Raw genomic sequence first — 22,509 nt, forward strand, 5'->3', positions numbered from 1 at the left:
GAACTCTGTCCCCATGACTTGTCCTACCTGCCTATCTTCCTTTCCACCTATTCACTCCACCCTCCTCCCTGACCTATCACTTCCATCTCCACCCCCATTCACCTATTGTACTCTATGCTACTTTCTCCCCACCCTCCTCTCATTTATCTCTCCACCCTGCAGGCACTCCGCCTCTATTCCTGATGAAGGGCTTTTGCCTGAAGCGTCGATTTTCCTGCTCCTCGAATGCTGCCTGAACTGCTGTGCTTTTCCAGCACCACTTTAATCTAGAATCTGGTTTCCAGCATCTGCAGCCCTTGTTTTTGTTTTTACCCACAATGACGTCCTGCTGGGCCCTCTCCCCTTTAAGAATATTCTGCACCCGCTGAGACATCCTTGATCATAGCACCATGGAGGCAACACACCATTCTGATTTTTCACTGCTGGTCACAGAAGTGTCTATCTGTGCCTCTGACTAGGAAGAGTCCCCTATCACAATCAATTGCTTGGAACTTTCTTAACAATTATACACATGTTTATTTCAGATAGAAACTTTCCACCCTACCAACCTTCACATAAACCAAATCATTCGCCGACATTTCCGCCACCTCCAAACGGACCCCACCACCTGGGATATACATTTCCCTCCCCACCTTTCACTGAGATTAAGCTCAAACCCAGGTCAATATGATAAAAGCTGACTGTGCTAATACAATGACTTTGCCCCAGTGGTGCAAGAAAGAAATTTCTCACTTGATTTTCTCATGACTCCCTCGAGTAGTGCACTAGAACTCAAGCCCCAATAGTCCCAGAACTGATCAGAGATCAGGACCACCATGTTCCAGTAAGGAGGAAGGACAAGTTAGGCAAGGGATAATGAGGGAGATTATGAATTCAGTCAAAAAGAAAATAAAACACACATATACAAAAATTTAGAAAGCAAAAATCAAACAGGGCCTGAGATGAATAGAAAGAAAGCAGGAAAGAACTCAAGAAATTAGGAGAGCAATGAAGGGCCATGAAATGTCTTTGACGAGTAGGGTTAAAGAGAATCCAAAAGCATTTCATACATATATTAAAAGCAAGAGGATAACTAGGGAGAAGGTAGGACTGCTCAAGAATAAAGGAGTGAACTTGTGCTTGGAGGCGAGGACATGGGCACGATCCTAAATGAGTATTTTGAGTCAGTATTCACTAACAACATGGAGGATAGAGAGATTATTGTGGGGTATGCTAATATGCTAGGACATTTTGAAATCAAAAAAGTAGTATTAAGTCTCTTGACAAGCACTGAAGTGCACAGGTCCTCAGGGCCCAATGGGATCTACCCGAGGTTATTGAGACAGGCAAGACAAGAGATTGCTGGGGCCTTGATCAAAACCCGTGTCTTGGTCAGAGTCATACAGCATGGAAACAGACCCTTCATTCCAAGTCGAACATAATCTCAAACTAAACTATTCCCACCTGCTTGCTCCTGGCCCATATCCCTCCAAACCATTCCTTTTCATTGTATTCTCTCTAGCCACTAAAGAAGTCCTTGAGGACTGGCAAGGAACTAAAGTTATTCCTCTGTTCAAGAAGGGAAATAGGAATAATACAGGAAATTATAGATTGGTGAGTCTCTCAGTGGTTGGGAATTTTTTGGAGAGAGTTCTTAAAAGTTCTTAGGGATAGAATTTACATGCATTTAGAAAAGCATGGCCTAACTAGGCACACAGTCAGAATGGTTGTGCAGGACAGGTCATGTTTTACTAACTTGATTGAATTTTGAGGTGACAATAAAGGTGATCGATGAAGGTACAGCATTGGATGTTGTTTACATGGATTTTAGTAAAGCTTTTGTTAAAGTGCCACATGGCAGGCTTACCCAGAAGATTAAGATTCATGGTGACTTGGTCATTTAGATTCAGAATTGGCTTGACCACAGAATGGTAGTGGTGGAAGAGTGGTGGAGGTCTATGACTACTGGTCTTCCATACGGATCCATACTGGGACCTCTGCTGCTTGTGATATAAATAAATGACTTGGATGAAAACTTATATGGATGAGTTAGTAAGTCTGCAGATGATACAAGATCATTAGTGTTGTGGATAGTGTAGAAAGTTGTCAAAGGATACAGTGGGATATAGATCAGTTGCAGATATGGGCTGAGAAATGACAGATGAAGTTTAATCTGGCTAAGCACTGAAGCACAGATTGATCTTAGGGTTCAAGTTCATAGCTCCCTGAAAGTGGCCACACAAGTAGATAGGGCGGTCAAGGCAGTGTATGGCATACTTGTCTTTATTGGTCAAGGCAAAAAAACCTATTTTTTTCAGTCCATAGTCCAAGCCAAAAAAAAAAACCTGGCCCCCTACAAATTCAGAAGTGTTTACAATAAGTTTACAGAAATGTTTTAGCCATAAATTGAGAACTTGCACAATGAAGTGTGGAATATTTGTCACAGGTCTCGAAATTACACTCATTTGGTATATTTATGGTAAAGATATTTGCAGAACAATTTTCTATTGTCAGAACATTGCTACAATTTTTCATCTCCTGTCTCTCAGGTTAAGAATTTTCAGATGAATCAATTTTTAAAATGACTTTCTTCCCCTTGCTTGTTAACAAAAATGCCTCAATTGCCTGGTAAGGCCCATTATTCACAAAACAACCCCAAAACCCATTGTCATTCTCTGAATGTCTGCCCAGTGTTAGTCTCAAAATGAGAAAGATTGTATTCATCCCATTGCAATTAAGAGACCAAAGCTAGTTATGTAACAAATCCAAGTGCACAAATTATGATCAAATAACAACCCACACTAAAAATCACCCAGCATATGTTACAATTCTCCACAAAGATTTACTTGACCACAAAATATTCTAAATGGACAATCCTGTTTCCAACTGAATTATTGCAGTTACAGCACAAGAAATATTATTTGTTTACATCAGAATGCCGGTGTTCGATTATGCATTCTACTAACAAGTTTACATCAGGAATGCACAGTTGAGAGATTACTCCAGAGTCAAACCCAAATTACCAGGCAGATTTCCCCTCACCATAAATTGCCTGCATTGAACAGTTATACCGGTACACTACTTGCGCATTCCAGCTCTTCGGCTGGTTCTACATGTAAATAAAGCTTCTCTGTAAACTAATATTAATGACTGCCAGCACCATCATCTGCCCATATTTTATTTTCAAATGCCCACTTTACTGCTTCAAGGCTTCAAGCTTTAATCAAACAACTTGCATAAATTCATCATAGCATCGATTGCCTGATAAACTAACATTTCATTTCAATTTAACATTCTTGCAGATTAGGCCCCAAAAATAGATACACGACTGCCGAGTCAAAATATTAAAGTTATTGTGCAAGATACTGTGATGATTCACTGAATCGGTGCGTAGGATGACCAAGTTGTTCTATGGTGACAGATTCAGTATGCTGAGCCGATAGAATTCCTCAAAAATCCACAGAATAAGTGCTCTCATTGAATCACACAAGGGTAGATGTAGAGATTGTTTCGAGTGGTCAGAGAATCTAAAACACAGGGGCAGAGTCTTAGGATAAATATGCCAATCATTTAAGACTGAGGTGATAAATCTACAGTCATGGAACTTGGGAATTATCTACTTCAGAGGATTCCATCGTTAAATATGTGCGAGGCTAAAATAGACAGATACTTTGGTTGCTCAGGAAACCAAGGGATATGAGAAAGGAGACATGAAGCCAAAGATCAGACATGATTGAAAGGTTGACCTTAACTGATCAACTGAACGATGTTTTAGGTTTCCTTTGTTGACAAGTCAATCATAGCACTTGCTGTCCTACTGCTCCTTTTAAAAAAAAGGTATGATTAGTCTATACGCCTATGCGTGCTCTTACGTCCGCACAGAATATCACAAGTTCACATATTAAACCCAACACCAGGTGCAACAACAGCTCATTTTGGTGAAAACTTACATCTAACAGCCACTTGATATGCAGCATTTGGCAGAACTAGCAACACAGATCGCTGAATAGGCCAATCAGCAAAACTACACCATATGAAGTGACCCCATTTCCAATGGATTTGATTGGCTTAAAGTCTGTCATCTTACAGTGATGAAAGGATACTGGCGATGGCCTACAATGGGCCAAAATCTCATCAGTACTCTAATAAATGACTCAATTCACCCACACATCGCAGCTTTCAAATCCAAAAACAGTATTATAAATGTGGAATGAACTATGCCAAAAGGTTTCCTAAAATTAAAAAGATCAAATTTTTCAAGTACAAGTTTTGCAGACAACATGTAATAACGCTAATACGTTTTCCAACAATGAGATATTCTTTTCTAAAGTTGCTATGTTGCACTATATATTACCTTTTACCACAAACAATTGCCTTGATCTAAATAGTACCACCCAATGGGTATGATAATATAAATTCCTCTTATATTCCTACATTTGCACAAAACCTGACAGATTGAATAACTGTTTAACAAATTTAATACTCGCTGTTTGACAACATGCCCCAGGGCCCTGAAAACTATTGTTTCAGATCCTGAATTGCTCCCTTCCCCCTACCCCCACCCTCCCAAAGAATTAATATAAAGCTAAAAAATACCAGTATGAATCTCAGTGTTTATTGTTGAATTGCCACCAGCTGTCGCTGACAGGATGTGAATGACCTTATCAAACTAAGGATGTTTACAGTAACCTAGTACACCCATGTTGATTGAATTTATTGCTGTCTCGTTTACTGACTAGATTTAGAAGAAAAAATATTCAAAAGCAATGTTCAGTCTGTTCGTGTGTTGAAAGCCCAACAGATGACGAGATTTCAAATGGCACAGAAAAAAACCAAAGCTAAATCTGAACAAATTAGAAGTCTATGGGTTGAATTTTCCAAGGAGTGCCAAAAATGAAAAAAAAGAGTTCTGCATTTCTAACAGGAGATACTAAACAGTCAGGAGAAGGTTAATCACACCAACATGTTCATTGCAGTCAGCTACACCGTTCCGTCTAAGTTGCATGGCTGCACTTGCACCATGTACTCCAGGTTTCTTCACATGGCAATTGGCGTCAGCACTGGCCTGGAAGTTGCTGCAGAGCACAGACCTCAAACCCCTGCGCAGCTGAAAAGAAAATTAGATGGACAACTAATCAGTTGCCATGTTCTGAACTTTATATGCCCAGCATCACTGCAAGCCACTTTACAGCTCCTATGAAAGAGTAACTACACAAGTGTGAAGTTAGAGTGCCAGGGCAGTAGTGTGCCAAATAGGTTTGGGCAGAGTGCTGGGATAGAGGAAGTGAATAGAGTGCCATGATGCCGGATAAGAGATGTTCTCTTTTGATAGGTCGGGTCAGGCTGGAGATGTCAGATGGGTTGGGGATATAGGTCCTGAAGAGCTGGAGGTTGTTAGAGTTATATAGCTCAGAAAGGGGCCCTTTAGTCCAACTCATCCATGCCAACTAAGTTTCTCAATTTAAACTAATCCCATTCGTATTCACTTGGCCCATACTCCTCTAAACATCTCCTATTCATGTACTTGCCCAAATATCTTTTAAATCTTTAACTGTACCTGCATCTACCACTTCCTCTGGCAGTTCTTTCCACATACAAACCACCCTGTGTAGAAAAGGTTGCTCCTCAGATCCCTCTTAAATCTTTCTTCTCAGCTTAAAATTACGTCCTCTAGTTTTGAATTCCCCCTCCCTCAGGAAAAGCACTTTGCTAGTCATCCTATCCATGGCCCTCATGATTTCATCTGTTAGGCCACCCCTCAGCCTCCTATGCTAGAGTGCAAAAAGGTCCCATCTACTCAGCCCCCCGTCCTTACAACTTAACTCTCAGTCCCCGTAACATCCTTATAAATCTTTTCTGCACCTTCTCCATTTTAATAAGATCCTTCATATAGCAGGGCAACCAGAACCAGACAGTACTCCAAAAGGGGCCTTACTGATGATGTCCTGTATAACCACAGCATGACGTCCCAACTCCTACACAGTCAGTTCTGCGATAACATGCATTTCTTCAATGCAAGTTGGCTATAGCACGACTGAAGAATTTAGACCATTTGTAGAATGCGAATGTTCCTTACCTCTATTGGCGATAATGAGATTCTGGTCCCATTGGTTTAAATGGTGCTGCTACTATGCAATTATAATGTGGGATCACACAGAGACGGGACTATAGAGTTATATCAGAACAGTCTGTACTCAATAGTCTAAGTGTGCCAACCGTCTTCTTAACCACCCTGTCTACCTGTGACGCAACTTTCAAAGAACCATGTACTTGAACTCCTAGAATCTATTTGACAACACTCACCAGGGCCCTAACATTAACAACCTAAGTCCTGCCCTTTCTCGTCTTACCAAAATGCAACTCACTGCAATTATCCAAACTAAACTCCATTACCACTCTGCAGGTCATTGGCCCAACTGATCAAGATCCCACTGAAATCTTAGATAACCTTCTTCAGTATCCACTATACCACTAATTGTCTCTCAAAAGCTCTTCCAATAAATTACCCACCACTGATATTTAGACTCACCAAGTGTAGATTCCAGGCTTCTCACAGCCTTTCTTAAAAGGAAGGCACAACATTAGTCCTCCTCAAGTCTTCTGGCACCTCACCCATGACTATAGATTTTACAAATATCTCTGATAGGGGCCCCGCAATTTCTTCCCTAGCTCCTTCCCACAATGTCATAGGATACACTTGATCAGGTCATGGAAATTTGTCCACCTTTATGCTTCTTAAAATATCCAGCACCACCTTTTCTGTAATGTGGACTGGTTTTCAAGAAGTCTCCTTCGAGCTCCCTAGCTTCCATTTCTTTCTCCATAGTAAATACTGACATGAACTATTCACTTAATATCTCTCCTGTGATTCCACACACAGGTGGCCTTGTTGAACTTTAAAGGGACCTTATTCTCTCCTTAGTTACTCATTTGCACTTAACATATTCAAAGAATTTATTTGAATTAACCTTATCATCCATGGCTAAGATTACTTTATATACCTTTCTGCCTTCCTGATTTCCCTGTTAAAAATGCCCCTACTCTCCTTGTACTTGTCAAAACATTCACTTGACCCTTTTGTCTATACCTGACACATACCTCCTTGTTCTTCATTATCTCTATTCATTCATTGTTTCCTACTCTTCACAGCATTACCTTTCACTTTAATAGGAACATAATGCCTGTGAACTCTCATTGAGAGAGAGATGGGATTTTTTCCCCCAGGGATTGGGGTGTGCGTGTGCGTGCACATGCGCGAGTGAGTGTAAGAGAGAGTATGGTTGTTCTTTTCAGGGTCTAGAATTATTGAACGCAACATTGAGATCTGAAGGCTGCAGTGTCTCTAAATGAAAAATGAGATGTTGTTCTTCCTCTAAGAATTGCTGAGAAATTGAAGCCTAGGGGAGATCAGCCATGAACTTGCTAAATTCTTTTTTGGAACACAGAACATGAGAGAATCTAACCATTGCCTGTTGAATTTAAATATTATCACCACTGAATCCCATATCACCATCCTGGGGATTACTATTGGCTAAAAAAATGATTTGGAGCAGCCATAAAAAAAATGGTTGCTACAAGAGGAAGATGGAATTTCTGTAGTAACTAACTCATCTGATCTCTCTCCAAAAGGTTGAAAGCAAGGAGTGTAACAGAATAGTTCAAGTACCTAAATGAGTGAAGCTCCAATATGTTAAGCACCATCCAGAAAAAAGTAATCCTTGAGGGGCACCTGACAAGACCAATATTCAGTCTTCAAATAGTGATGGAAATGACCATCTACAAGTTGCCCAACAATAATTCACCAGCCTCCTCTGACATCACCTTCTAAAGCCACACAGAATCTACCATTTAGAAGGACAAAGGCAGTGGTTGTATAGTATCACCACCGCACGCAGGTGCCCCTAAGCCACACATTATCCTGATTCACAACTTCATAATTCTTCCTTCACTGTCACTGGGGCAAAATCCCAAATCTCCCTTCCTAATAGTACTGTGGGCCTACCAACTCTCTTTGCTGCAGCAACTCATGAAAATACTTCACTATGACCTTCAAAGGCAATTGGGGATGGGCAATAAATGTTAGCCTAGTTATCAATAACCACATGCCATGAGCAGGAACTAATGCAGACTCCATACAAGATTCACAGAGATAGTATAAGAGGAGAAAAATAGTTAGACCATAAGACCATAAGACATAGGAGTGGAAGTAAGGCCATTCGGCCCATCGAATCCACTCCGCCATTCAATCATGGCTGATGCGCATTTCAGCTCCACTTACCAGCGTTCTCCCCGTAGCCCTTAATTCCTCGAGACAACAAGAATCTATCAATCTCGGCCTTGAAGACATTTAGCGTCCCGGCTTCCACTGCACTCCGTGGCAATGAATTCCACAGGCCCACCACTCTCTGGCTGAAGAAATGTCTCCGCATTCCTGTTCTGAAATGACCCCCTCTAATTCTAAGGCTGTGTCCACGGGTCCTAGTCTCCTCGCCTAACAGAAACAATTTCCTAGCATCCACCTTTTCCAAGCCATGTATTATTTTGTACGTCTCTATTAAGTCTCCCCTTAATCTTCTAAACTCCAACGAATACAATCCCAGTATCCTCAGCCGTTCCTCATATGTTAGACCTGAAATGGCCTATTTCTGCTCCTATGACTTATGGGTCTAAAATCATAATAATCAGGTGAGTACCCAATTCAGAGATAGAAACAGTAAGTGCTGGAGAAAGTCAGCAGGTCTGGCAGAGTTTGTGGAAAAACAGAATTAATGCTTCAAGTCCAGTTCTGAGGAAATCAAGCTGAACTCTGTTTCAGATTTCCAACATCCATAGTATTTTGTTTTTATTTGAGTCTCCCCAGTTCAGTATGCCTTCTATGTTCTGAGTTAACTGTTTTATTAATAGGGCTTTTAATAACTGGCCTAAGGACAAGATTGCCAACATTAGAACAGGAAGAGACCATTGCGCCCTTGAAGTCAGGTTATGGAAGCTGCCTTCGGCATGGCCTAACTCCCTTTGTCCCATCTAACGATCTATTGTCTCAAGTGCTAAAATGTTTAGAGGAAGAGTAACCAAAACTTTGGGTTGAAAATGCTTCCAGATTTTCTTTCTGAATGAGCTGAATCTAATGCAAAGAATTTGACTCCAATGCTAGATAGACCACATCCACTGGGTTTCCCTGGTCTAACCTACTTGTTACCTCTTCAAAAAATTCCAACAGGTTTGTCAGGCATGACCTCCCTTTACTAAATCCATGTTGACTTGTTCTAATCAGACTCTGCTCTTCCAAGAATTTAGAAACCTCATCCTTAATGATGGATTCTAGTTATTTATATTGAATGCTTTGCCACATTTTATACAACAACTTTGAATGCACAAAGCTGGAAGATGTTTGTTCCAGCTTAGACTTAGTTGCACATCAGGTGCATAATCTTTCACTGTCAACCGTTAGCCACTTGCTCTAATCTCTCACCTCATCAATTGCACACCACATTTTCCAACATAAACTTACAGAAACAAGAACCTCCAGACAGTACTATGAAAGATTATGTCAATTGTAAAATTACCTTCCAAATCTCTTTTTTTAATGAAGGAACTAGCAATTTGGTAATTGATTTGAGAACCTAACTTTGGTAAATAAATAAATTCTATTCAGGTGATTTAGGCAACTATTTAGACGCTTTTCCAAATTCATTGTTGTCAGATTACTTTATGAAGGAAAAGAAAACCTGAACCAATTTACGCAGAACACCAGGTTGCTTGAAATAAAACTGATGAAGGGTGATATAACAGAGGCAGCATTCAATATTGGTGCGAAGTCTGAACACATGAAAGAGAAAGCATTATCAGCTGCAGTCTTAAATAACAGAGCTGTGTATTAAAAACCTGAGACTTCGGTTTCATTTTTCTTCATGAAAAGATTGGAGCAGTACCTCTTATGTGGTTTAAGAGAATCAATTAAAAACACTTAACATTCAGAAAATTAGCTAGTCATTTCCTCAATTTACGAATTGTTAGGATATCTAATTATTGAGTAGCTGTTTAAATGTATTTTCATATAGGCTGAGAAATGCAAACTAATCCTTCTTGTATAACTTGTTCAATGATTCCTCAAATACCTTGCAAATATAAAGGATAACTAATTTGTAAATTCTAGATCCACTAAAAAGCCCAAGCATCAATCATGTTAAATGAACCACAGGTGATGAATAAACAGCCACAGTTGCACAGTTAAGCTTTCTCAGATGATCAAACATAACTTATTCTAAACAGATTACTTCAACCATAGTTCAATCAGCAATTCTAATGGGATTTAAATAAGCAAACAGATGCACTCAGTAAAACAAGCAATATTTGTAGCATTTTGAAAGGTTAATGCTTCCTATTCTCAAATCCAATTCCAACCCCTCAAAGGGGGCATTTAGAAATATTTTAATTTGACTGATCCAATCATATTGCTCAATTATGAAGCAAAGAAAAAAAAAACAGAACGCTAGCTGAAAGCATTGGTCACAGATAAGATGACCAATGTGTCAATTATATATTTGAAAGATATTCGCAGCTCACTTGTCAGACTTGAAACGGAGATTGAATGCTTCACATTTTGACTCAAAAAACCCAAGGCTTTGAATACTAAAGGGGTAAAAAGTTACTGGATTAGGCAGAAATGCAGCTGAAGGTAACAAATTTTATTGAATGGCAGAGCAGATTTGAGGGGGTCAATGGCCGACTGCAGCTTCTCATTCATAATGTCAAAAAAATACATTCAGAAAAAGGTACGCAATGTAAATTCACTTAAAACAATCAGATAAACATGCTGTCTTTCACAGAATCTTGGTAGCATCTATTTGAAGCAAACCGTACCAAGCTTAAACAGTGGGCACTGTAAAGACTGTATGGGAGGGGAAACATTTACGAGACCAAAGAAAAGGAATTTTCATTCTTTGTGGCATTCATAATTAAGTACATTTAAAAGCATACTTAAAAGAAAAAAAAACAAATGGAAATCTAAATTGATGTCTCTCCATATTCATGCTTCGTTCTCAGACTGTCTTTTCCTTTCAGTACAGTAGCACAGCTTCTATTTGATAGATATTATTCTGGAATACGTGCACAAGTTCAACAATTCACTGACTGCATTTTCTTTTTGTGCTGTGAAAGGAAGATGGAATGAGGATGGGAGAAAGTTCTCTCAACGACACATCCTCTGGAATAACCTAACAGCAAGCTTCTCGATTTTTGCATAATTCCGGACATGTAGACTAGACTGCCGAAGTTGCTGCCGTTTCAGTGGCGTAGCGATGATCAAAGCAAAGTTCTGTCGTCATTGCCACCTTAAAATCCGCGATCTTGACAATCTGATCAACAGTTATCACAGAGCAATGAACTGAACTGCAGTAAATAGCTACTATAGACTGAAAAATTCCAGTGCATCATAGAACAGGAATGAAGCATGTTATACAGTAATCATTCGAGTATATAATTAGCAGTTCAGTGATCAAACCAATATGCTGATGTACCTGTACCAATTGTACAATTAATATACAAAACATCTAAAAAAAATTGGCTGGATTTCACAATGAAAATTGGATGGGATTTTGTCTATTTTGTTGCAGTTGTTTGACATTTTAAATAAATTGGCTGCTGATTTGGAATAAAACCAGGTGCAAAAAGATAATATCAAGAAGAATGAGATGTTGTCTATTTCATAGAAAATGCCTCAGTACACGAGAAGATATGCAACATTTATTACTGGATCAGATCAATCTGGATGACTGTGTAATTCTTCTATTTCCGTTAACTTTAACCTATAGGGAGAGTCAGATGTGCCAGTTTTATATTTATAATTGGAATTTTGAAACAGTCAGGTCAACTTAAAAGGCCAGTGTAAATTCATTATACTGGGTTTGTGGGATTACAGCTGGATTTTTGGAGAGATGATATTCAATTATTCCATTTTCTCCCCCTTAACGAAAGAAAACAAGGTTCTTACTCATTACATGCAAAAGGACAAATATTTGCTTTAATCAAGGCCACCAAATTATAACAACATTAACTGCATTCCGGAGCCTCGACAAATAATTCAGAGATGTCAGTTCAAAGCCCACAAGTCAGTTTGAGAATTCAAATTCAGTTAATTAAATAAAATCAGATATAAGAAGAAAGATTTTGTTATGGCATTCATAAAACTACCAGACTGTCTTGAAATTTCATGTGGTTCACAAATGTCCACCAGGAAAACAAATCTGCCATTCCTAACTGGTCTGGGCTGCATGCAACTGTAGACTCACTATGGTGTACATGACTCTTACATGTCTTCTGAAATGGCCCAAGTAATGCACTCAGTTGGGCAACTATGAATTAGCAATAAATCTCAACATCACATCATTAGATTAAGTAAATATAGGTACTGGAAATACAAGGATGTCAGAACAATGCCAACAGACTTCCAAAACATAACTGACGTTGTTTGCAACAAGATTTTGAAAGTAAATAAAAGCAAACCAAATATCTTATATTTAATAACAATAATAGTTTACTTTATTCTAGGTTCAATGACTAAACATTATCTATAATAACTTAAAACAATTCAAACAAATAACTACAAACCATTTTTAATTTTAACAGACACAAAATACTTTAGAAATAAGAAACGTTTTGAACACACCAGAGATATACATTTCAAAGAAAGGGAATAAAACAAAGTTGAATAAAAACATCTGTTTTGACAAATGTTTGATATAATCAAAGTATTGCATAAAAACAATGATGTTTGTCATGAAGCAAATATATCTTTTTCAAATCAATGACTTGCATTCTTGTTTTCTAAGTGTTTTATACATCTTGACAAGCTTAATTTTGCTTTAAACTCAGTAGAGCATGACCTTATGTTACATTGTGAAGAGATTTTAAAAGATGCTCCATCAAGTTTACATCTTACACTTCATTCAATAATAACTTTCAAATAAATAAAATTTGGACACACCTGGATTATAATTCAACACAACTACTAAAAAAAATCTTGAATAGCATCATGCAGGTCAATCTAATTGACTGCAGAAAAGAGATTTATTTTAACTAGAGTGAAGACTGGGGGTGAAATTAATTTGTATTTTTAAAAGTACTTCTCTCTTCCCCAGACTAAGATCAGAAATTTCTCTATGGCTAAACCCATAGAGACTAATATTTTATCTATAACTATTCTGCAGATATTGCGTGAAAACTAGCACAGTTCCAATACAAATATGCACATCACCACTGTATCCTACCTTAATGTTTTTATCCACCCAAGACCAACCTGCCGAAGTGACACTAGCACTTGCCACATGAGAGGCAATGATGAACACACAAATGATCACACTCTGTGCTACATGTACAATTTTCAAGTGTATGTACGAGCTGCACAGGGGAAAATTAGCCAACTTGACATGGCTAATCCAGTACTTTCAAAGACAGCACTGCACAAAGCTTCACACTTTACTAACATTTTTTCTAGTAGTGATACTGCAATCATTATTTTCTATGTTACTGGCCCAGAATAACTTCAATAAAATGCTCATATCTGGCAAATGATCAAATTTTCAACTCAAAAGCCAATCCTCTATTTTAAAAAAATGTTTAAAAAGTGACCAGTGTAAGAGAGGTCAGGTTTGTGATATATTGCATCAGGAACTTATGCAAAAAAAAGCACATGTCGAGAGAGTGGTGCTGAAATACCACAGCAATGACTTGCCCGAAACGTCGATTCTCCTGCTCCTCAGATGCTGCCTGAGCTGTTGTGCTGTTTCAGCGCCACACTCAACTCTGATCTCCAGCCCTCACTCTCTCCACAAAGAAAAAACACGCCAACCCTAAGTGATCCAATTTCAAAAAAGTTCATACTAATAGAACATTATAACGCAGTACAAGCCCTTCGGCACTCGATGTTGCGCCGACATGGCATAAAAGCTAAAATAGGTTGTTGCAAACAATCGTACTGAGCACAACCAAACTTGTATTTCTACTGGAAGTTGCACAACTCCTAATAAAATCAATTCGTTACTGCTATCTTTTCAGCCTTTAACAAACATTTCAGCCTCCTGAAGCAGTGCGCACATCGACACCTTTCATCCGGGAGAAGGTATGGAAAACTCCTGTCCCAGAAGCAAAACGAAAATCAAAACTGTCAGCACATTACAATTCAGGATATGCAAACTGCCAACGTGTCTAACTCAAATACGTTGCACCGAAACTTGTAAACATTTACACGAGCATATGCAGTTGGACAGTGTTACTTTCCAGAAAGTGCATTCACCTGACTGCGAATCGAGGTATTCTGGCTTGAAGGCTGAGCCGAGAAAATGATCAGACTGCATGGGGGAAACTTGTCAACAGCTACCGCTGTTTTATGCACAGTGCCCCGTGCAGAGAGAGAGAGAAAAAAATGATTCTGATAAGGAGCCCCTCGGGCATCGCAAAGCCATTAGCGACTGAGGCACCGACTGATGGAGAAAGAACTGCACACACAATATATATATATTAAAAAAAAACAGAACAAAGTAGTAGATAAACCACGACTTCAAAACGAGAGATCCTTCACAGCTCTGCCAGAGACAAACTTAAATTTGGAAATTTATTCCTGCCGGGGGGCAAGACACTCCATGCACCGAACAAACAGTTATAATTCCGAACACTTTTTTTTAAAAAAAGGGGACAATTTACCACCTTGGCCCTCCCCTCACAGTGAGAGCTGGACATCACTGAGAAATGACAACTGCCTGGTGTGATAAACAGAAACATGCTTTTTTGAATTGAGCAGGACGGTTAGCCACGCGGGAGTTACAGCTTCTCTCGACTCACCCGTTGTTTGCAACAAGGCAGAAGTTTGTCAGTCTGAGCCTGAGCGATGGGAGTGGGCTGGACAGCGTCCCTCCCTGACAAGGTGCTGAAGCCCTCCCTTTCACACCATCACCAGGTGAGCCCCGGACACCGACATCCAGCCGCCAACCTCGGGGACAACTTCAAAAACACTCGCTCGCCTCCACGCACCGGCTCAGCCGACCCCGGCAGCCCGGGTCCGCTCCGGGAAACTGGGCTGCTTTGAGCTGTCACCGGCTCCCAACTGGAGCTGGAGCTGCTGCTGCTGTTGCCGTTGGCGGCGCACCCCGCCCGCTCCCTCGCTGCACATTCCCCGGCTCGGCGCCGCCCTCCTGCAACCACCCGTCCGTCAGTTACCTCCTCAGTGCGCACGCGCCCCAACGCCGTGTGCCCGCCCCGGCCGCCAATACCGCTGCCGATTGGCTCCCGCGCCCGCAACGCCGCTCCAATTGGTCACGACCGCCGTCGAGCACGTCGCTGATTGGACCGTGCTAAACGCTGTTGTTTGGTTCAATCAGAGCGGGCATCACTGATTGGCTATTCCGGCTCCGTCCGGCTCTGATTGGCTTCTTTTCGTGGCCGGTGGTTAGTGCTGTCAATCAAACCGCGCGGGCAGCATCTTGCAAGCGTAGAACTTAGCTGGTGGGAAGAAACATTGTGGTTACATTACTCGCTGAATCCTTTTATCATTTCAACAACAAAGTTAACTTTAGAACAAGATCCAATCAATTTATTTCATTAATAAAAAAGTGCAAACCATCATGTTGCAATCGACTCTCTCAACTGAAGTTTGGAAAATTATTTTAATTCGAAGAGGGACAGCGCTGACGGGTATGCCCAGTGACATTGAGTACCTTTCGCTAAACATGCATCTAATTTCAGCACAGCACTTCTAAGCACTTTAGAAACGTTGGACTTTAGTTAGACTCAAAGTCTACAGCCAAAGGACAGCCTCAGGTTCTGAGCAGAGCTTATTATCAATTGGTAACTGAAGCAAGGATGGGCAAACAGTTCCCCCACACCCCATCACCTCATCCCAGATCCAACCCTCCAACTCGGCACTGCCCTCTTGATCCGTCCTACCTGTCCATCTTTCTTCCCGCTTATCTGCTCCACCCACCCCACCAACATATCACAATTATCCCCCACCTGCATCCATCTAGCGCCTTCCCAGCTATCTTTTCTCCAGCACCACTCCAACCCTCCTATTTATCTCTCAGCCCCCTTCCCCCTCCACATTTTTGATGAAGCCCTAATGCCCAAAACATCGACTCTGCTGCTTCTCAGATGTTACCTGACATGCTGCGCTTTTCCAGTGTCAAACTTGTCAATGCAGCAGAAGGATGGGCAATCAAAGCTGGCCCAGCCAGCATGTCTACGTCCCATAAAATAATTTTTAAAAAGCAACTGACTGTAATCAGGACATATCTACACAGAGGTCAGAATTATTTTGCAATTAATTGTGGTAAGAAGGCTGACCAGTACTGTACTTGGTCAGTGGGAAGAAATTGAGAAGCCACTGTATCATTTAATTATTAGGGAAATAGTTTCATATGATATTCCCTTTCAGATAGTATTCAAATCCATAAATCTTCTTAAATCAATGAAGAGCAGAATGTCCGAGTACTTTGGTCAACATTTAACCATCAGCCAATACCGATAAAGAGCAAGTTAACTGGATATTTACCTCATTGCCTTTGCTGTGATCTCTGGTTTCTACATGTCACAGTGATTACACTTCACCAACATATTTCAGGGTTTAATTCACCACAAGATACCTGGAGGTCATTAAAAGCTCAAAAATGAACTTTTTTGTGCATTTTTGAAATCCTTTCTGGGTGAAGGAGGTAACCTGAATCTTGGCAAATTGAAACCAATAAAACTGCTCTTCTCGGAATGAGGAATATGTATTTTCTTTGAAACAACAACTTGCTTTTGTACATTGCTACGGCTTTTAATGCAAAACAGAAAAGCTGTACAATGTTGTATGAAATAACAACTGTGATAATCCATTAGCAAAAAAATTCATTTCATTCCAATTCTTTTGCCACTTTTAATAAATCGAAGTCTCTGGTTGCAGACCTCTCCCTGCCATGAGAAATATGTCTTTCCTATCAGCTGTGCTTCGGCCCCTTGTAATGTTGTACTCCTCAATCAAATCCCCTCTCAAATCTCGCCTATTCCAAAGACAATGATGTCTCGCAAACTAATCTTTTCTCATAGCTACAATTCTCCAGTCTTGCTATATCCTTATAAATCTCCTCTTCACTCTCTAATGACTATAATGACTTGTCCAGAACTATAGCTAATGCCGAACTCATCTTTTATGTCATTTTAACATAACCTCCCTGCTCTTTTCTATGCCTCAGCTAACAATGGAAAGTACCCAAATCCCTTCTGCGACAACTTATCCAGTGCCCTTATATATTCAGAAATCTGTAATCATATATTTCAGGGCCCTTCTGTTCCTCTACACATCTTATGATCTTACCATTGTCATCAGCAACTATCTACTTCAGACATTTGATTTCTCCTCAACTACTCTAACTCTCTCAGAGACCATGACTGTTTAACATAAATGTTACTTCCTTAGAGGTTTTAAACAGAATTTCTCTTACATTTAGTCATAGAGTCATAGAGGCACACAGCATGGAAACAGACCCTTCAGTCCAACTCGTCCATGCCGACCAGATATCCGAACCTAATCTAGTCCCTTTTGCCATCAGTTGGCCCATATCCCTCTGGTGAAGGGCTTATGCCCGATACATCGATTCTCCTGCTCCGTGGATGTTGCCTGACCTGCTGTGCTTTCCCAGCACTACACTCTCGACTCTGATCTCCAGCATCTGCAGTTCTCACTTTCTTCATATCCCTCCAAACCCTTTTTATTTATATACCCATCAAAATGCCTTTTAAATGCTGCAATTGTACAAGCCTCAGCCACTTCCTCTGGCAGCTCATTCCTACACGCGCCACCATCTGTCTGAAAAAGTTGCCCATTAGGTCCCTTTTATATTCTCACCCTTCACCAAAACCCATGCCCTCTAGTTCTGGACTTCCCCACACCAGGGAAAAGACTTCGTCTATTTATCCGATCCATGCCCCTCATGATTTTATAAACCTCTATAAGGTCACCCCTCAGCATCTGATGTTCCAGGGAAAACAGCCTATTCAGCCTATTCAGCCTCTCCCTGTAGCTCAAATCCTCCAGCCCTGGCAACATTCTTGTAAATCTTTTCTGAACCCTTTCAAGTTTCACAACATCCTTCTGAAAGGAAGGAGACCAGAATTGCACACAACATTCCAAAAGTGGCCTAACCAATGTCCTGTCCAGCCATAACATGACCTCCCAACTCCTGTACTCAATGCTCTGACCAATAAAGGAAAGCAAACCAAATGCCTTATTCAGTATCGTTTCCACCTGCGACTGTCCTTTCAAGGAGCTATGAACCTGCACTCCAAGGTCTCTTTGTTCAGCAACACTCCCTAAGACCTTACCATTAACTATATAGGTCCTGCTCTGATCTGCTTTTCCAAAATGCAGCACCTCATTTATCTAAAATAAACTCCATTTGCCATTCCTCAGCCCATTGGCCTATCTGATCAGGATCCTGTTGTACTCTGAAGTAACCTTCTTCACTGTCCACTACACCTCCAATTTTCGTGTCATCTGCAAACTTACCAACTGTACTTCCTATGTTCACATCCATCCAAATCATTTGTGTACCCAGCACTGATCCTTGTGGCACTCCACTGGTCACAGGCCTCCAGTCTGAAAAACAACCCCCCACTGCCATCCTCTGTCTTCTACCTTCGAGCCAGTTCTGTATCCAAATGGCTAGATCTCCCTGTATTCCTTGAGATATAACCTTGTTAACACAGTCTCTCATGAGGAACCTTGTCAAACACCTTACTGAAGTCCATACAGATTACGTCCACTGCTCTGCCCTCATCAATCCTCTTTGTTACTTCTTCAAAAAATGCAATCAAGTTCGTGAGACATGACTTCCCACGCACATTAGCCCTGAAGAAGGGCTAATGCCCGAAACGTCGATTCTCCTGTTCCCTAGATGCTGCCAGACTTGCTGCGCTTTTCCAGCAACACATTTCCATCTCTGATCTCCAGCATCTGCAGACCTCACTTTCTCCTCAAAGATTCCCACGCACATAGCCATGTTGACTATCCCTAATCAGTCCTTGTTTTTCCAAATACATGTATATCCTGTCCCTCAGGATTCCCTCCAACAATTTGTCCAACACTGGTCTATAGTTCCCTGGCTTTTTCTTACCACCTTTCTTAAATAGTGGTGCTATGTTAGCTAATCTCCAGTCTTCCAGCACCTCACCTGTGACTATCGATAATAAAAATATCTCAGCAAGTGGCCCAGCAATCACTTCCCTAGCTTCCCACAGAATTCCAGGGTACAGATGATCAGGTCCTGGGGATTTATCCACTTTTCTGTGTTTCAAGGTATCCAGCACATGCTCCTCTGCAATATGGACATTTTTCAAGATGTCATCATCTATTTCCCAATATTCTATGTCTTCCATGCCCTCCTCCATAGTAAACACTAATGCAAACTACTTGGTTAATATCTCCCCCATCTCCTGTGACTCCACACATAGGCTACCTTGCTGATCTTTGAGAGGCCCTATTCTCTCCCTAGTTACCCTTTTGTCCTTAATGTACTTATAAAAACTCTTTGGATTTTCTTTAAGCCTGTTTGCCAAAGCTATCTCATGTCCCCTTTCTTCCCTCTTGATTTCCCTCTTAAGTATACTCCTATTGCCTTTATAGTCTTCTAAGCATTCACTCGATCTCTTCTGTCTATACCTGACATATGTTTCCTTCTTTTTCTTAACCAAAATCTCAATTTCTCTAGTCATCCAGCATTCCTTATACCTACCAACCTTTCCTTTTACCCTAACAGGAATGTACTGTCTCTGGGCTCCTGTTATCTCACATTTACACACAATGCAAGTGAAAACTCATCATTCAACACAAAGCCTCTCTGTCAATCTTGAAACCAAATCTCACTCAAATAGACATATCCCACCTACACCAGACCTATGAAATAACTTCTCTGAACAGGTTGATTGAGAATATCTATACTCTATTTAACCTTCCTTATCTTTCTCTATGAAGTCTACAAAAGACAAAAGGGGAATTGGGGATGAATTTAAATTATAATTGCCTTTCTCTTTTTAAGCTTGAGGCAATGTGGTATTATTGATTTACTCCTTTCTCTTTTACTCACAGCTCATAGTAGAATGGACTGAAGGGTACACAACCAACCCTGTTTTTGGATTTCAGATTTTGAAATGAACCTGCAGCAAAATTCTTTCCAATGAAATCAAAAATAAGCTTTATTATTAATGGAATAAAAATGTGGAGAAACTGCTTTGCTATTACATCTACTCACACATAAACACTTAGAAAAATAACAAAGAGACAACAGAGAGGTGATTGGTTAACATTATAGGTTTTGGTTAATTCAGTGAAATAAAAACATCAGTTCACATGAGTTACAACTTCCTGGACATCAGCATCCATTGATAGTTTCCTCAATGAGCTGGACCCAGTTATTTCTTGCAGGCAAATGGTAGGCTTCTTTCCAGCCAGCAGCTTGGAGACAGAGATGGAGGGTCTGATGTAGGCTACTAGCTGAATCTTGAGCCATGTTCTGTCTCTGAAGGCCAAACAACAACTGGCCTAGGAAAACCCAGAATTGTATAGTTAAGCAATTCGACAAGCTCCAATTTCAAACTTGCGACAAACACAAACATTTCAAGTGCTGAAGTTTTACCTCACCAGTTAGAGGTTCCATTGAAATGTGACAGGGTAATTGTTAAATATTGGTGCTCATTTTAAGAGCATGAATTTTGATGTTTTCTTTGTCCAGAGCTAGCTGGAAACAAATGATTCGTGTCAGCTTGAGCTGAAATGGCTATACAATGCAATAGGCTTCAGAAGCATGTGAAAATATGATAATGTATCAATCGCATTTTATGAGTTCAGCAAGATTGTCATTTTTTAAAAGAAAGAGAATTAAAATGAGAAAATATAGAAGAGAATGGTTTTCTTTAGGATTTTTCAAACTCTCTGGCCATGATGAGTGGAAACAATGCTTCTCTAAACAATGCAAAGCTCCAAATAAAGCTGGTTACATTATATTTATCCTGGTACCATCCCCCCAACTTTAATTCACACTTATTATTTAGTCTTCATTCTAATTAATCTTCTACTGGGACTCATAATTATGATGTTTAGAACTCAATCATCATGACATCCAATCATGTATTTCATTATTAGTTCACTTTTGTTTTAAAATAGTTTCAACCTTGGGCCTTCACCAATGCTTTTCAAACATTAAGTAGCATTACCCTAAAGGAATAGAGCTGTGTAGAACATAATTCACATGTTCTATGTTACTTAATCCTGTAATAGTGCATTCTTATCCCTAAGTCACAGTGCTGTGACTTCAAATCTTATTCAATGACACGGAATAGGTGAGGATTTCAATATTATTAGGAAAGAGCTGCATTGTTCAAAGTGAGATTAAAAGGAAGCCCTGCTTACCTGTTCAAGAGAACATAAGAAAGGTCATAGCATTATTTGAAGATAAGCCAAGGAATTATTTTGTGTATTAGTGGCCAACAGTTACTCCTCGGTTAACATTATTCAGGAGATTAAATTAGTGGAAATCTCTGCTCATTGAATACTGAATGTCAGATTAGAAGTCTGCTTATTTAGCAACAGCAGAGAAGTTGTGAGAAGTGGCGGTGAGTTACAGCTGGATGTCATCATTGTACACAAAGGAAGTAACCCTCTGCTTTTGGATGACATGTTGGTAAGAAATAGGAGGGGACCATGGAACGGTCTTTGGAGCACACCAGAGGTCACAGTGTGGGGCCAGGAAGAGAAACCACAGGCTACGATTTGTTAGACAAAAGTGGAACTAGTTAAGAGAAATGCCACTTAACTGGATAACAGTGGAAAGTGTTCCTTCAGTGACAGCATATGTAACAGTGTATAGTTTAAAGATAGATTCATACTTTAAATATAGATTGCAAAGGATCAGTTGCCAAACATTCTAGTATTATAACTGCTTTTCAACTTCCTCCCCAGTAATTGATCCATCTTACACCATGCAATGTTTTAAAATATAGTGCTGATGATTCTTCATTGTTCCTTCATGTCATCAAAGTGAACTATTTCTTCATAATTACAAAACATAATGAAATTTAAAACCAGTTAATGTAAATTCTGTAATTCCTGTAAACGCCATGAACATGTTGTACGTATTTCATGCAATCAATTGATATTAAAATTCAACTGCCCCACAGTGCACCAAAAACGTTTATCCATTTGCTGAGGTCCTTTTTTACTTGTGATTGCTACTGAAGAATAGCCATTTCCAGCTTTGACTTAACATTAGCACATGCCCTAGAACAATCAGTTCTGAAAGCACATTGTACACCATTTCTAGCCCACATTTACTGGGGAAGATGTTACGTCTGTTGTTGTATGACATTTTGCAATAAATTTTAATTATCTACTTCTTATTACAGCTTAGATGAGAATAAATTTGCCGTGTTCCCCGGCATAAGAACAGTGTAACTAATACAAAAATTAGGTGCTCTGAGCAGATCCAATATTCTTATTTGCTATAA

At 40.0% G+C, this 22,509-nt stretch overlaps 1 protein-coding gene across 2 annotated transcripts in view; it reads right to left on the bottom strand.

The window, feature by feature from the left end:
• stxbp6 (syntaxin binding protein 6 (amisyn)) overlaps positions 1-15,156 on the bottom strand; it is a 196,886-nt gene extending 181,730 nt beyond the window's left edge. Inside the window, exon 1 of one of the 2 annotated variants that reach the window (XM_043698033.1) lies at positions 14,818-15,154. The gene's annotated coding sequence lies outside the window, so the exon portion shown is untranslated. Of the gene's footprint in view, positions 1-14,817 lie in introns of both variants that reach the window. The other variant, XM_043698034.1, reaches the window with a different exon arrangement.
• Between the last annotated feature and the right edge of the window lie 7,353 nt (positions 15,157-22,509).

Source organism: Chiloscyllium plagiosum, chromosome 10, assembly GCF_004010195.1.
Source record: "Chiloscyllium plagiosum isolate BGI_BamShark_2017 chromosome 10, ASM401019v2, whole genome shotgun sequence".
Taxonomy (NCBI): domain Eukaryota; kingdom Metazoa; phylum Chordata; class Chondrichthyes; order Orectolobiformes; family Hemiscylliidae; genus Chiloscyllium; species Chiloscyllium plagiosum.